The sequence below is a fragment of the Alosa pseudoharengus genome, unplaced genomic scaffold, assembly GCF_046254945.1.
Source record: "Alosa pseudoharengus isolate Yale_2024_CS ecotype anadromous, Long Island Sound unplaced genomic scaffold, YU_APseudo_1.1 YU_APseudo_1.1_scf_35, whole genome shotgun sequence".
NCBI classification, from domain to species: Eukaryota; Metazoa; Chordata; class Actinopteri; order Clupeiformes; family Clupeidae; genus Alosa; species Alosa pseudoharengus.
The window spans coordinates 11,506-29,001 of record NW_027468743.1 but is presented as its reverse complement, the minus strand read 5'-3'; the positions used below and the strand labels follow the sequence as shown (position 1 = coordinate 29,001).

General features: G+C 39.2%; 3 long non-coding RNA genes across 8 annotated transcripts; 2 read left to right on the top strand and 1 right to left on the bottom strand.

Annotated features, from left to right (window-relative positions):
- Positions 1-774: 774 nt before the first annotated feature.
- Positions 775-4,754, top strand: LOC143101424 (uncharacterized). Of its 3 annotated transcripts, XR_012982303.1 has the most exons (6): positions 775-1,092; positions 1,466-1,679; positions 3,485-3,641; positions 3,830-3,968; positions 4,089-4,183; positions 4,740-4,754. It is a non-coding gene; the product is annotated as an uncharacterized LOC143101424 (long non-coding RNA). The 3 variants fall into 3 exon arrangements; XR_012982304.1 differs by lacking the exon at positions 775-1,092 and having other exon boundaries at positions 1,099-1,679; positions 3,830-3,931; XR_012982302.1 differs by lacking the exon at positions 775-1,092 and having other exon boundaries at positions 1,099-1,679.
- LOC143101425 (uncharacterized) lies at positions 4,754-5,553 on the top strand. The gene is made up of 2 exons (XR_012982305.1): positions 4,754-4,787; positions 5,372-5,553. It is a non-coding gene; the product is annotated as an uncharacterized LOC143101425 (long non-coding RNA).
- Positions 5,554-8,873: 3,320 nt separating this feature from the next.
- Positions 8,874-13,644, bottom strand: LOC143101433 (uncharacterized). 4 transcript variants are annotated; one of them, XR_012982314.1, is made up of 8 exons: positions 13,428-13,644; positions 12,568-12,672; positions 12,396-12,462; positions 10,260-10,353; positions 9,981-10,064; positions 9,777-9,866; positions 9,587-9,679; positions 8,874-9,455 (listed from the first exon to the last, which is right to left on the bottom strand). It is a non-coding gene; the product is annotated as an uncharacterized LOC143101433 (long non-coding RNA). The 4 variants fall into 4 exon arrangements; XR_012982311.1 differs by having other exon boundaries at positions 12,396-12,672; XR_012982313.1 differs by having other exon boundaries at positions 8,874-9,331; positions 12,396-12,672.
- Between the last annotated feature and the right edge of the window lie 3,852 nt (positions 13,645-17,496).

Below are 17,496 nucleotides of genomic sequence, written 5' to 3'. Positions count from 1 at the left end.
CCCAGATTGACTCTAATGCATTATAGAGGAGTGGATCACTGAAGCAAGATGGCGTCTCGATTGACGCATTCGTTCCAATGAACAGCAGTAGTCAAGGCGACATCTAGTGTATATATCTATGGGGTCTAATAAGCAAGAGAAATGCATAGGCATTTAACATGTCTAAAATTGAGTTTTGGCCAAAACAATTATGTCCTCCTATTTGTTTATTTCGAACTCCACTGTAAGAGCTGTATTTGAAAGAGACTGACATAATACAATTCTTTGTTGCATCAAAAAACGTACTTAGCCAGAGCCTCTGCTAGCTAGATAGATTAGCTAATTCGGAACTCTGCTGTTGGTTTATTTACATTGATTTGGACGTGTACTTTTGGCATCGCCAGCTATGTGGCACAATTTGCATATATGTGTAACACGCTTCCACCTAATTTCTGCGCCAGCAAAATTTTGTGTTCAGGGCTCAACATTAACTTTCTGAAGTAGCAGCTACTTGCCAACTGGGCAACCAGACATGGGCTTTTGGATGCCACATTAGCAGCTAGCTAAGCCAAATGGTTTCATCCTGTATAGTTCATGCTACTACTTGAAGTTAAAGCGTTTATAAGTCTGGCAAGGCTAAGTTTATACAAGTACCCAGCGAGCCACAGACACACAGACGATTGTTGCTTTATATATTATGATAGATAGATGGTGCAGATCAACAGGGGTTGTTTTTTTTTTTTTTGGGGGGGGGGGGGGGGGTATGCAAAAGTAGTAGTAGTAGGCGCCAAGTGGATATGATATCTTATGTGTGTGCAATGTACGCATGTGCTTCAATCATTCTTGTGTAGAATATAACATGAATGGTTACTGAGCAATTTGATGGTCAGGCGATTAGAGTCAAGGAGATTCTATTCTTGTAGAACATGTAACTAGTAATCATATCATATCTATCATTTTTGCTAATAATGTAGAGATAAAATATCATTCTAATAATGTTTTTTGTCTTTGTTACAGATAATTTACGAGATACATGCTTGTCTCTCTCTCTCTCTCTCTCTCTCTCACACACACACACACAGACACACACACTCACCCTTTCATTCTCATATAGTAAGTATTCCAAGATTTTTATTTTCACAAATTTGAAAGACACTAAATTGTTACTTTATTATTGTTAACCTGAAGAGCATCGGATTCTGTTAAATATCCAATTGGCATTGGGGGAACACCGAATCATCAATCCACGTTTAATGTAGGAACAGCAAATCGCATAGTGTTATACTAGATACCCTGAGTTGGTCCCAAATATCAGTCTTGAAATAGATGAAATCTTGTTTATTACAGGATTGCCTTTATTACAACTGAGTTGAAAGACTGAACATGTTGTTTAATGGTTCAATCTCTCTAAACAACTGAGGAATTTGTATTTTTAAACAATAGCAATTCTAATTACCGGTATGCTTTTCTTGTTGATTTTTTGCAGCCTGTCATGGGAGGGTTAAAAAAAAAAATGCCCTGCATGTCTTGCATCCATTTTTAATGGGTGCAAAATATGCCCAGTATGCACGGCACCACAGCCACAGAAGCTGAGGCAAAAAAAACAACTAGAAAGCTTCAATGAAAAAAAGGAAACCTGGGAGGCCAATACCAAAAAGAATCAACTGACCTCCCATCTGATGGATGATGCTATTATTCTGGTAAGTCATTTGTGCTACATTCAGTGTCGGTGCTCCGCACAAGCAGAACATGCACTGCGCGTGGGGCACCAAGTGCCTGGGGGGCACCAAAAAAATATAGCTCGTAGAAAATCATCATGCCGCAAATCCTCAAATTGTGGCGGGTCTTTTATTTAGGCTACTTAGGTTGTGCAAACCACAGGCCTTTATTCGAGGCAGGCATTTATTTCTTATAAGGCTTCTGTTGAATAATTTTATGTAAAGCCTGTGCTAACAGTTCTCCTGCCCGCTACCGCATCTGTGTGAGCGCGTCCCTACTGGATATTGTGGCCTGTTCACACGTTATGTCTCTTCCTTGCAAACTTGACTAGCTAAACCATTAATGAAAGCAAAGCAACCAGTTACATCTTCATAAAATATCAATTTGCCAGGCATGCCTTCATGGACAACAGGCCTAAGGTATTTTTTCCTGCGTTTTATGGTGAGACACATTTGGAGTGGCATGGTATCAAAAGCAGAAGATTCTCGGTCTAGTTTGGATTTATGCCTAATTAACTTTTGGATTGTTTGATTATATTGCTCAATGTTGGAACTCATGGCCAATATCAAATATGATTGGTATTTTATGCTTCAATGTTCAGTTTAAATTTAGTTCAAACTGTGTCAGGTTTTCCATCCGCTGTTTATTTGCGAGCCAATAGCCACTTCATTCATTTTTTGCACATTAACCTTACTGTGTGTAGCCAAGCCTTATGCCATACCCAAGTAGCCTAAATCAAGGTAATTTTTAATTATGCATGATTTATTTTGTTATTGAATTCGTAGGCTGGGATTCCTCTCAGCAACAATTATGTTTAAAGGTAGCCTACTGCTTTAGCCTTCAGAAGGGGCAGGCAGCCAGGCTACTGACAGAGCGACGTTGGAGACCCATAGTAGATTTACGACTTTTCATTGCCAACAGTAGGCCTATTAAACCAACCAACAATATAAAGTATCCAAAATAGTGGGGGCACCAGAGTGGCACCATGCATTTGTGCTTTGGGCACCCAAATGGCTAGCACAGGCCCTGGTTACATTACCATAGTACTAATGTTAGGTTAAAGGTTGTATCAGCGATGATGAGCGATTTGTAAAGACAAAACACTTTTATAATGTTCAGCTAATATTTTCTCATGGTCGGCTAGCTCTCCTGTCATTCTAGGCGCTGAAAAAGACTCTGGTATTTTTACGCAGCCCATGCACCACAAACCGCGGAGTCTACCGGACATTAACATTGTGGTTGGTAGTACACCACTAACAATAACCAAGCATTGCATGGATTTTTTAAAAATGAATACTGGTGGTAAGGTTGAGTTATCTCTTGTGTGTCTTGTTTGGTCCTCAGACAAAATATAAAATGAGTTATATATCGGACAAAAACGTCTGCTAAGAAATTTGAACATAAACAATAACAAAAACACAGGCAATATCCGCCAGGATCACTGATACAACCTTTAAGAATGAAGTGTCAAAATGAGTAATACCTCTACTATGCTCCTGTAGTGACACGTTCATACATGAATCATGCACACATGCAAATAGACATGCACACCAAACCCACGCACATATTTTCACACCTTTCCCACATACACTCTCAACAAGTACATTCTCAACTAGTACATTCTCAACTAGTGCATTCCCGTAGCATCTGCTAGCCCGTAGCGTGTTGTAATTTATATGTATGTTGCTTTGGATAAAAGCGTCTGCTAAATACATAAACGTAAACATATATCACTGGCACAATTTATAAATGTTTTTTTAAAGTAACAGGGTTTTTTTTTTTTCAGATTGAGAAGCTCAATGCTGTGGGCTGGAGTCCCGTCCTCCTTCTTGAATACCCAAAGAGAAACCCACAAATGCTTCTCCCTCAGGGCCTGAGGTTAAGTGGGGGGGAAAGTAAATGCCTCAATAACATTAATGACATTTTCACCTTAATGGTTAAAGGTGATTCCACATTTTCTATACATTATAACGTCTCTATACAAATCCCAATTCTGAAAAATGTGGGACACTGAAAATTAGATGACATCAAATAACAAAATGTACAGAAAAATATCATGACATCACTCCTACATTTCACATTTGACCTTATTGTACATTGTGTATTGTTTGTGTTGCTTGTATTCTTTCAGGAAAGAAAGCGCTGACCGATCCAAACAATTTGCCGGGTCAATGAGAGGAGGCCATCTTCATGTCAGAAAATGTGGCTTTCCACCAAGTGTAGATTAGCAATGGTAATTGCGTTAGGGAAGAAAGTCAGTTGCGGAGAATGTAAGATACAGGCCCTAATCTGTACACTGTATGATGAATTATATGATATGCTTGTTATTTGTGTTCTGTATGTATGTTAACATTTTGATTAACATTCTACTATTTGCTTATGTCAAACAGTTTCTAGAAAAGGAAGTGAAGAACAAGAGTGCCCCCACAACAGCCCTATGTACAAGCAGCAGTACAGAAGAGTACTAAAAAAGAGAAAGACAAAGGTTATTTCCATACACAAAATTGAAAATAAAACAATGGATGATGTAACAGTACTTTTTGATCACTTTTAAAAATGTATAATGGCACTGCGGAATAATTGAAATCAGTGATCAGTAACTGTCAGTATCAGTAATCGTACCAGATATTGCGTTTGTTCATCTTTGTGTTTATGTTCAAAATCCCGAACAAGACACGCCAGAGATAACTCACCCCTATATTATATATAAATATAATATAAAGTATTCTCTGAAAAATATTCATGGCATGTTTTAATATTGTTAGAGATGCTACCAACCCCAGAATGTTTGTCTGCAGTTACTCTATGTTCCAGTTTATGGGACTGTGTAAATTGACCAGGATGTTTTACAGCTCGTATAGGGAATGTAAAGTGAGTGGACCATGAGGAGATATTAACTGAACATCATAAAAAGTGTTACGTGTCTACAAAACGCTGATAGTCACTGATGTGAAGTGTTAAAATTTGAATGTTAAGTTGAGTGCAATGTTATCTTTTTAAGCAAGACACTATTTTTCTATGTCTTTGTTTGCCTGCCACAGGGGAAGATGGAGATCGATCCTAATAGATTGGGTGCCTTCCAAAATGTGGTGAGTTGGTTATCTTTTACACCAGATACTCACAATTACACAAAGGGAAATTACGTTGTTCCAGCAGCCATACATATACTGTAGGACATGTAAATGTACCAGATTTAGTTATTATAGTCTATGCTATAATTTAGTTATATACCGGTACTGCAGGCTACATGTAAACATATATACCGTAAATCAGTTTATATTGTAACACTCCTGTGTACCTGATGTTTTAGATGGATAGAAAGATACTTTATTGATCCCCAAGGGGAAATTCAAGTATGAACAGTAGGGTTTTATGGCAATTGGTAGTAGAGTGTTGTCTGGGGTGAGTGTGAGCTATAAACTATTTTTTATTAATTTGCACTCTGAACTTGTAAATGTACTAACCTGAGATGTTGATAATGTAACTTTTGTCAATTCAGAATGTCAGGGCCCAGTTTTTTTTATTTCCATACTGTGGAGTATTCAGATATTTTATTAGTTGTAACACTAGTATGACATTGGTTAATCTAAACATCCCTCCACTAGAATATCTAATCAAACTGGAATACAGGTTACAGTCTTTTTCACTAACCATCTTCCCCCTTTTTTCTCAGCGGGAAAACCTGTCTGCCAACCTGGGAGCCTGCAAGATAAAGATCTACACACACACACACACACACTCACTCACTCACTCACTCACTCACTCAACAGTCAACAAATATTTTAGCTGAGTGTTGTTCTTTTGTATTTTTTTATATAATATAAGTTAATAAAGACTACTAGTTGCCATATTGAATAGGAAGTATCACACATGTTTTACCACCCTGTTTTCTCAACAAAGAATCACCGTGTTGTGTGTTGTTAGCTTGTCTCCCACTACTTCTTGTATTGCAGTTGTTAGGACAAACTGGCAGAAGAACTTTCATTCACTAAACATTTAAAAGTGCCACAGAGTAATTACTGCTTTTGATATTTGTTTTAAGTCATTGTTGCTATTGTAGTATACTTGCTGTTGTTTTTGACTGTGGTCTAGAGGGTCCAGGTGCCTTGTGGCATGGGAGCTCCTGTTACTTCTTACATCAGTAAGTGCATCGATGATGTGACACACACAAAGACCCGGCTAACTGGAAGACATGACAGGAGATGTCCATAGGCTGCCGAGAACGCCTTCAGAGCCAAGGATGAAACTGATCTGAGAACAACGAGAGCCAAACTTTCCCCTAGCATCAGTAAAGCAAAACAGGAATACACACAAAAGATAACCTGCCATTTCAAAGACAGCAGAGACACATAGAGCATTCCCATCATGTGCATATAGCAAATTCTACTACAGCGCAGTCAGAGCCAGACAGTAACGGAGTACATTTACTTGAGTACACCAAGCACCTCATAACATCTATATTGTGCTTTTACCTGATGCAAGTGTTTTGATATGAAATAAACATAATTTGCATGACATGGTCAGTTCTGCTGGTCAGTTTTGACCTACGCGACAGCCCTGCAAAGTACCATCCACACAGCTATTCGGCTGCATTTTTTGACAGTTTTCAAGTTCAATTTATTTCTTTGTCCCAAATGGGCAATTTGATTGCAGACAGGATCACATACCACACGACATAAATAGGTCTGACAATGCCTAAAAAGTCAGTAAAACCAAGATAAAACTTAATTAAATAAGTTAGATATAAGAGGAGGAAGTGAATGAATATGGGGGGGGGGGTCACTAAATGGACAAATCTATCTTTTCCTGTTGTGTACATTCAGTACTTGAATAGAAAAGGGGATGAAGGAATTTTTGTACCTATGGTTAAAAGCAATAGGATGCCAACAAACGCAAGCCAGGTGGCAGCAGCACGTATTCAGAATACAGGGGATGGCTTGTGTCTTGATATATTTGTATCGCTTTGTTGAACACCTGCTTATTAAAATATTCGGTGAGACTAACAAACTTCACTCCCACTATCTTACTGGCCACATTTACTATCTTGGAAAGTGCATTTTTGTCTCTGATGGTGACATTTCCATACCAGCAGATAATGGAGAATGTGAGGATTGACTCAATAAAAGCTTTGTAAAACAATGCCATCAATGTTTTGTCCACCTGAAACTTAGCCAGTTTCCTAAGTGCAGAGAGTCTTTGTTGCCCTCTCTTGCACACCGAGGTGGTGTTCAGGTCGAACTTAAGCCGGTCATCAATCAAGGTGCCTAGGTACTTGTAAGATGATACAATTTCAACATCTTGATCGTTGATGACACTGTGCTTTGGAACAGGGGGAAGGCGTCTGAAATCTATGGACATGTCCTTGGTTTTACTGATGTTCAGATGCAAAAAAGCATCTTCACACCATGACACAAATTCATTGATAACAGGGCCATGCTCATTCTCATGGGAATTCAGGAGACTGACAATTACAGAGTCATCTGCAAATTTTAGAATGTGCCTGTTGTCATACTGGCTGCGGCAGTCATTGTTGTACAGTATGTACAACAGGGGGGAGAGAACACACCCCTGAGGTGAGCCTGTGGATGATGTTAGGCCACTGGACAGCACTTTATTTACCCTCACTCTCTGAACTCTGCGTGAGGAAATCAAGTAGCCAACCAATCAGGCTTGGGTCAAGGCTAAAGTTGTTCAGTAGTTTCTCAATCAGTAGGTGGGGTTGGATGGTGTTAAATGCCGAGGAGAAATCTACAAAGAGCAACCTTGCATGATTCCCACTTTCCTCCAGGTGTTTATAGAGAAGACTTAGTAGAGTGATGGTAGCATCCTGCACCCCCCTCTTGGCCCTATAGGCAAACTGGGAAGGATCCAAGAGAGGTTGCACCTTGATTAGGAGCTCAGCTTTAATCAGCTTCTCTAAGGATTTTGCAATAAGAGATTTTGGATGCACACAAGTTCATGGATCAAACCAAGCACCTCATAACATCTATATTGTGCTTTTATCTGATATATGCAATGATATATGTAGGCTACCTCATGTGCAAAAATGGGAAAATAACATGTATTTAAAAATATTACAAATGTTGCAAGCTTTTGACTTTATAGTCAAGCAGGTGATACATCTTAATAATTCAAGCATGTTTCTCATGTTATATATACAAATATTTTTGTAATTTTGAAATTATAGCTATTTCTGTAATTAGACTACATGCCCCATGACGTGTAGCGTTCATTTCAACGCTGCTTTATAACAATGGCGCCGAATTTGTAGTTCATTAAAACGGCTTTGTATTAAAACATAAACAAATTATTGTTAGGATGCACACTGGCACAGACGACTTTTGCTGGGTATAATATGTAGAGAAATAGTTAAAGCAAGTTAGTACATGACTCATTGGCATTCAATGAAAAGAAGTATAATTCCACAAAATATCGAAAAACGTGTACAGTAGGCTACTTCTGACCCTTGTTGCTAGGCAACGCCCCGTAGGCCTACCTGCTTGGCTGAAGAATAAGGAGGCTCATTATCCTAATCTTTGCTGTTCAAAGCAACATATAAATATATAAAACGATATAACACTTAAATTGAACAGGGAATAAATTAAGATGTTGATCAGACTGTAATAAGGACAAGCAATAGGCTAATAAACAAATGCCCATTCAATCAATGATATAATAACAAGTTGCTTACTGTTTAATGGACTAAGTGCATGTTGAACAAATGTGCCTTTAGACCCCTTTTAAAACACTGTAAACTATCACAGGAACAAAGAGCACTGTGCAACTTATTGCACCCACATGGAACCACTGAGGAAGAGTCTTGAATTTAGCGTTCATGAGTGGTCGACAGAACAAATGGTAATCAGAAGACAGCAGTGGGCGGTTGGGGAAGTACATCTTGATCATTGAATTAAAATAACAAGGAGCAGATCCAGTCAGTGTCCTATAGGCCAAAGTGAGAGATTTCAATGTAATGCTGGCTACTACAGGGGGAGTGTAGGAGAATAGGCCTAGGAGTGGATATGCATGCCCGATATCCATACCCCATCTGCTGGAACATTGGCTCATATATGTATTTTCACTGACACATTATCTATGTATCTATCTCATTTTAATTATGATAGCCATAGTACATGTGAGATTACAACAATAATAATGAAAGTAGTAATACAAACTGAAATGACTAAATGAATGAATTCCTTTATTGTTATTGCATTGGGAAAGAAGCTATTTCTAAATCTGCTAGTGCTAATCTGCTTGTTTTTAGACTCTGTAACATAGGTGGCTAACTGTTTCCAATTGTCCTGTTCTGTTCATGGTACACCAAAACTGTCACACTTGGATATTGAATCAATTACGATGAAAAACACGTAGCTTATCAACAAAGAAAAGTGAGATTGCTTTATGATGATAGATGCTTTACTTTTCCAAAAGATGTTGACACATTAAAGGAAATGACATGTAGTATTGTGATCCTTCTTTATGATCTGCCGCTGCTGCTGGTGGTGTTTGTGGTGCTGGTGGTGTTTGTGCTGCTGTTGGTGTTGCTGCTGGTGCTGGTGATGGGGGTGATGGTGGTGCCTCATTATTGTTAGATATGTGTGTACAAATCTGTTTTAGTCTGTAAAACACACTGGTATGCAAAAGGTTTTAGACAGGTTCATGCATTTGTATATATACCTGGAGATTGTAATACGCATTGTATGAGCGTACCACCTGCCTCAGCTTTTCAGCAGTGAAAGCTTTACGCCCTTCACCTTTTCCATAAAAAATGGCAAACAATGCATCATTACTGGTTTTATCATATACTCTTATGAAAAGTCAAATCATGTTGCAACAGCTGTGTGCATGCAGTTGAAACAGTAATAGTTGGTCAATATTAACATACCGTCACTGACTGAGGCAAAGGGCAATTCCTCAGGCCACCAAGGCGGCCTGTGTTGTGGCAGATATTCAGACCGAGACAAACCCTGACTCAGTGCTGAGATAGAAGGGTGTTAAAGTGTAATCAGATTCAGTAGTCTGCATCATTTTGATCTTTAAATAAGGAAATTGAAAACATACAATGCCAGTCATACCATGTTCTTTTATCAGACGGCCAATTGCCATCCGGCAATGTGTGCCACTGATATCAGGGTCAACGTATGGCCTCTCACCCCCCAAAGCATCTGTAAGACAGTACGCTCAGTGTCATTAAAAACAAATGTTAAGGTTCCTTTTCTGAACTTCAAGAAAGGATTGACACAGAAACAAACCTTAACACCACTTTCATTTATACATACCACTTGACACACCCCTATTAGTGTACATGTTTAGCAGCTCAGCCTTCCTGTCATTGGTCCAAAAGGCCTCAAGATACTTTGGCCCTAAATGAACCGTAACCGGGAAAAAAACCCTTAAAATCCATTATCAATTCGGTTTGTGTTGCCATGTCAATATCATTTTTATCAAAACTCAGGGCCAGATTGTGACCATACTAAAATAATTGTTCTTCCATTGAATGTCATCTTCGATAGATCTCATCATTGAAATGTTGTTGAATAAAAACATATTACATATACCTGTGAAATTAACGGTGGGTGACTCACTGCTGAAGTCAACCCATACGGCAAAAGCCAGGGGTGCTCCAGCCTCACCACCGCACCAATTCTTCATCTGAAAACAATATTAAAAATATTATACTTTCCCTCTCTTTTAAAAGCAGCCTCCCTCCCTTTCTTTCTTCACTGCACCCAATATTAGCATGAATTGAGACATGTCCCACTGTATTCTGAAAGCCTGACCTACTTTCCTGCAGACTTTTGCATATCATACGATCAGTGTTCATAACTCTATACATGGCACTATTTTGTATATTGGCGAACGAGGTACACATATGATAAGTTTTGAGCTCCAACTCAAAGGCAAAGCAGTTTCAGCCATGCAAACCATATATTTTCTGAAAGCTGGTCAGTTGTAGGTGTGATTTAACATACATTAGGACATGTCATGTGGTTACTATGGTCATATTGTGGTTGTTGCTAGGGTAAATTGAATGGTTGCTATGGTGTTGCTAAGGTAGATATGGTGGTTGCTATGCAAAATAACATGGTTGCTATGGTGGTTGTTAGGGTAAGCATGTTGGTTGCTATGGTGGTTGCTAGCTTGACATTATACAAGTGGTTGCTAGGGTAATTAAGATGGTTGCTTGGGTGTTGCTAGGGTAATTAAGGTGGTTGCTTGGGTGTTGCTAGGGTACATATGGTGGCAAAATAACAAAGCAGTGGAATTGCTAACGTTTAGCCATTTTTACATTTTTAGCCAAAAAACTCACTTATGTTGGTCTGATCAGTATGAAATCAGAATATGTTGAACAACGGGACATTACAAACAAGCCAGGCTCAGTTTGGAGTCGGTGGATTATTCCCGGAAGGAGATAAACGGTTCGAAACATACAAGGTTTCCCTCTTCTGCCGCGGTAACGCTAGGTGCTAGAGGGATGGGACCAAGACGCACGGCACCGCCTTGAGGCCCCTGACAACTGTTCCAAAGGTGGGATATCTGAGACACCCACAAAAAAAACAGTGAAGGAAAAACTTTAAAAAAGTTGACCACTCCCACTTCAGAGGTGGAGTTTTGGGTGGTAGCATGGAGCTACGAGGCTGAAATTCAAGTCAGACCTTCTGCACAAGACCCACATAGAGCGTGCAAAGTTTCATCGCTCTAGCTGTAACGCAAAGCATTGTGCCTACTTTTTTGGCAATTTAAAGCAACACCAAAGAACTTTTCCTCTGTCGCACGCACTATTTGTTTATCCAGCACCAGCTTTGCAAATAACAATGTCCACAGACAAGGTAGAATATGTTGCATGATTTTATGAAAGTACGATGTATTGCGACATCAGATGCAAGTCAAATTTGTAGTTTCTCATGTCTCATTCCATCGAACTACATATCCGCTACCCGATCCGGCAAACTTACATAGTGCGGTTATAGCCGATAGAGGGCCTCGAAGCGGATGCAGAAAGTGCCGTTCACCCTGTTACGAGTTGATGAACCACTGAAACGATTTTGGAAACACTATTTTAAGGTACAAAAAACTCTTTGGTGTTGCTTTAACATTTAGCCATTTTTCAATTTTTAGCCAAAAAGCACACTTATGTTGATCCGATCAGTATGAAATCAGAATATGTTGAACAACGGGACATCACAAACAAGCCAGGCTCAGTTTGGAGTCGGTGGATTATTCCCGGAAGGAGATAAACGGTTCGAAACATACAAGGTTTCCCTCTGCTGGCGCGGTAAAGCTAGGTGCTAGAGGGATGGGACCAAAACGCACGGCACCACCTTGAGGCCCCTGACAAATGTTCCAAAGGTGGGATCTCTGAGACACCCACAAAAAAAACTGTGAAGGAAAAACATAAAAAAAGTTGACCACTCCCATTTCAGAGGTGGAGTTTTGATATGTCAAAGTCAGTAGGAAGGTAGGACATGTCTTAATTAATTGACATCTAGAGGCTATAGGCTTTCAGAAAATATATGGTTTAGGTGGTCAATTCAGCTGTCCCTTAACAGTGTAGGCCTAAATGTATCAGTTCAATCTACTTTCTACAATCTGTAGAAACAATCTAAATCTACAATATGGGCCTATATTTAGCACAGCGACAACCATATCTAGCAAAATCACAGTAAAAGTAATGTAAAAGTGATGTAAAATACCTGCCAATTGTCCTCTGTATCCACCGCTGCAGTAGACCATGATGTGAGGATGCACTCCATAACACAGCTGTTAATGGAAGCAAGGACTGAGGTGTCAAGGCCAGCATGCTTCAGCCTCTTCAGGAAGTTGACAAATGAGTAGCCAAACAAGGACAAACAAGGCCTTGCTTACATACTGGCTGTCTTGTAGTTTGACACCACTCTCCTTTCTGTGAGTGTTCTGTTGGAGTAATTTAATGAAATGCAACCCATACATCAGGATATCAGGAGCAAGGATCTGTGAAAACATAAGTAGAGGGGAGAAAAAAAGACATAAAGATATGTCGAGAAAACATTGCAGCACCATCCCTAAACAACACATCAGGACACCTTTCTTTCCTTTTTCATTTGATCACTACTGCAATTCATACACCTTGTACCCTTGTATACAGGTGAGACAAGGGTAAAACTGATGTGGGTATTTATTCTATTATAGAATAGGCTACTAAAATATAACTCCACAACTTCAAGTGTCAACACTGTAGTTTTGAAGGAGTATTTGTAGTTCTTATGCAGGAAAATCAGTATAGGCTACTTTGGACATTAAAAGCTGCATGCACTACGTAGTACACTCAGAAATGCATTATTTTGGAGATAGAAATGTTGCTTTGTTTTTCAGAAAAACGGTAGTAGCATAACAGAATTTTTTGTCACATGAATTACCCAGACCCAAAGAAACAAATAGCTTATTACGTGAAACTGACCTGCTTATAATTTAATGTCAAACACCATCTCAATCACCATCGCACTCATTTCGATAATTTAACCAAATAACCATAACAATTATTTATTTGGCTAATTATCACGCATTTGTCCACGTCTTTTACCATTATAAGACATTCACTAAGAAATTGCACTAATTTCGCGTGATTCTAGTTGTTTTACAGCATGAAGGGTTTTTGGTCATGATAAGTATACCTATATTTTGTTCGAAACAACAAAAAACAACACCATTATTATTATTATTTACTAAATTAACGTAGTTTAACTTACCTTACCCCACATAGCGAGCCAGCTCTCGCTCTACGATGCGTTTCCGCTTTCTTGTGGTGGCGTGTGTCACATGACAGCAACCAGCCTATCACACTGGGGCTGTTTCCTTTTTCGAGCGTCGCCCTGGGATCGTCGCACACAGTGACGCGATGCACAAAATTGCGCCAAAATATCAATAGCAATGAAAAAGTACAGTCTTAATATTTTATATCCTTGCTCAAATTTGTAAAATAATGAGCATAAATCTCCGAATGAAAGAAACTTGGGTATATGTAGCCATTACATTTAAACACATCACTTCCCAGAATGCATCTCTTTGCCAAAGAACTTTATTTCCACCTTAAGCAATATAAACATTTCTGCAGTAGTGTATTACATTTATAACAACTTCATAATCAGTATTGAGACGAAAGAACTAGTGCTATCAGTAAGCTATTCTTTTTAAGTTGACATTCTCTGGGGATACGCTTCTGACATGGGCTTTGTTTACCTAGCAACGGTTACTATGCCTCGCTGAAATGAGAAGTGAGAACGTTTTTATTAAATATCCCACTTAAATAAGGGCATCATTTAAGCCAACGGCAAATATGCAGTCCTGAAACGACTGTAATTATTCAATATCCATGTATCCCAAAGTTATAAAAGTCAGTTGACCGAAATCTGTACTCAGTTGTTGAAACGGGGGATCCGTGTGTGGGCCACGGAATATATTGTCATTAACTTGCATTGGAACGAAATCTGTGTGTGTTTCACGGAAATGTAACTTCCGTTGAGCGAAATCTGCACTCAGTTGTTGAAACAGGGATGGAATGCAACGCCTGACAGGCTAACATTACATAAAAATCGAACTGATTGTATCAAAAGTGTGTTTCCCAATAAGATAACAACATCCGTTGAGCGAAATCTGCACTCAGTTGTTAAACGGGGATCCGTGAAATAGCCACGGAATATATTGTCATTAACTTGCATTGGAACGAAATCCGTGTGTGTTTCACGGAAATGTAACTTCCGTTGAGAGGAAATCTGCACTCAGTTGTTGAAACAGGGATGGAATGCAACGCCTGACAGGCTAACATTACACAGACACTAAAAAAGGCAATAAAAATCTAACTGAATGTATCAAAAGTGTGTTTCCCAATAAGATAACAACGTCCGTTGAGCGAAATCTGCACTCAGTTGTTTAAACGGGGATCCGTGAAATAGCCACGGGATATGAGTGTCATTAACTTGCATTGAATCGAAATCCGTGTGAGTTTCACGGAAATTTCAGTGATTCCGTGGGCCCACCACGGATTTTGAGTTAAGCGTCCGTGGCTATTTCACGGATTCTGTTGATCTGCAGTCCACTCCGCTCCTCAGAATTCCTGGGCAGAAAACAATATCAATTGCAAAAGTTTAAAGATGCCCTGCCACATGTATTTCATTACTTTGTGGTAATGTCTGAAGTTCTACCATGGACTTGTTCACTTGCTTTACTGAACGATAGCAGTGAAATGACAATAATCAAACATGTCATGAACAGCTAAAAGTGCTGGTAGGTTTACATCTAAAACAGAGTCATTAACTTCCTGTTTCGCTATGTGCAACAACATAAAGGACCGTAGTGCAATATTCCCTAGACTCTGCAACATTTTTTGTGGAAAACATACCTTGAGCCTATCCACCATTGATAGGCTATTGCATCAAACACCTTTTGATACACTCAGTCAGGCATCCTCTCTAAGATGCGAAGAATTTGCAGACTTCTTCAAAAACAAAGTAATTTCTATAAGGGAGGCTATTGGTAACAGGTAATATGTTTGATAGTACACCCAAAAACAGCCCCCCAAAATTAAGGGTCTTTAGCACTATTACTCAAACTGAGCTTAGTAAAATTATAGCTCAAACCGGCTCTTCAACATGTGCTTTGGATCCAATCCCTACTAGATTCCTCAAAAATGTATATGATAGCTTAGCTCCCTTTATTCTCAAGGTAATAAATACCTCATTAGAAACAGGTATATTTCCAACTGCTTTTAAAACCGCTGTTGTGAAACCTTTACTTAAAAAGTCGAATCTTGACCTAATCTGAGCAACTACAGGCCTATATCAAACCTACCGTTCCTGAGCAAGGTACTTGAAAAAGTCGTTTGTAATCAGTTAAATACCTTCCTGAACGAAAACAGTATCCTTGAAAAATTCCAAATCACAGCACAGAAACGGCTCTAGCAAAAATAGTCAATGATCTTAGACTGGCTACTGACTCAAACAAAGTCTCAATCCTTATTCTTCTAGATTTGAGTGCGGCATTTGACACCATTGATCATAGCATTCTAATTCACCACCTTGCGAAGTGGGTGGGTCTCTCTGATAATGCTCTGAACTGGTTTCAAACCTACATTACTGGCAGAGATTTTTATATCAGTCTAGGAGATCATGTGTCTGTAAAACATGACTTGCCTTTTGGTGTGGCCCAGGGGAGCTGCCTTGGTCCCCTGCTCTTTTCCCTATACAGTGATGGCCAAAAGTGTTGGCACCCATGCTAAAGTTGACTGAAAAGAGGAATATAAAATCATCTTTTGGAAATTGATCTTAATGCCTTAAGTGAAAAATGAGGAAATATCTATTACCTATTAGCTGGTTTGATTTGCATTGAGCTCAGTGAGCATCAAACCAGCTAATAGGCTAACTGAAATAACACCCATGCCAATCTCTAGGTATGGTGAAGGGTATGTGATGATGTGGGGCTATTTTAATTCCAAAGGCCAAGGTAACATGAAATAACTGGCCTTTAAAAATAAAAATCTGCCTGTCTCTATGGGAATTTAACATAGGGGTGTCAATACTTATGACCCCTGTATTTTAAGGAAGAACATTTATTTATTTATGATACATTATTCATTCACTAAGAAAATTTGTGTCCTTAAAGGTTAGATATTTCCTCATTTTTCACTTAAGGCATTAAGATCAATTTCCAAAAGATGATTTTATATTCCTCTTTTCAGTCAACTTTAGCATGGGTGCCAACACTTTTGGCCATCACTGTATATGCTTCCGTTGGGAAACATCATAAGTCAGCATAATGTTAACTTCCACAGCTACGCAGATGATACCCAATTGTATATTTCTGTGGAGCCAACTAACCCAGATGGCCTTTGCTCCCTCACTGCATGCCTAACCTCCATTAATCAGTGGATGAGCAAAACATTTTTGAAACTAAATTATGACAAAACAGAGCTACTTTTGGTTGGACCAAAACCAAAGCGAGACATTGTTCTTAGTAATCTTGGGAACTTGGCGCATCAGGTCAAACCAAAAGTAACAAGCCTCGGTGTCATCTTAGATGCAGAGTTACGTTTTAAGCCCTATATCAGTAAAGTTACTCAGACAGCCTATTTCCACCTGAGAAACATTGCCAAAGTGCGGCCCTTTTTAACCCAACAAGATGCAGAAAAACTAATTCATGCCATAGCTGTCAACCCTCCCGTTCTTTCCGGGTTTTTCACGTATTTTCACTTTTTTCCCGCTGTCTTCTCGTTTTAATATTTTCCCGTAAATATCCCGTATTTTAACAATCTCATAACATTAGCTCTACCATCGGACTTGTCAGTCTCTGTACTGTTGTCCTGTTGCTACCCCTTGCCCTTCCAGCGAATCAGATGTTTTCAAAGCATCGTTTTGCTTGCTTGAAGGCGACAGTGAGACTATTTAACATGACAGCGTGGTTGTCGTGAGAGCATGATTCAGTGGCACCTGTAGTGTACGGCCGCACGCACTGTGTGTATCGGCCTACCAGGCTATAGCTACAGTATACGAGTAGAGAAAGAATTCCCCCTGTTTGTATATTCACTCCAAGTTGGCCTAACTTCCCAACTCTGCACTGTAGCCCATACACTGCATGACAGGCTGTTTATATTTTTCTCTAAAATAACCAAATGCATTTGTTCAATTGTATGAAGAAGAATTACGCACTAGGCTACTTGGAACGCACACATTATGTTTGCGCAGGAGAGAGAATGACACGGGGGCATCGATTACAGAACTTTAGCCTTGTTAGGGCTGTATAAAGTTGACCAAATTATATAGGCTG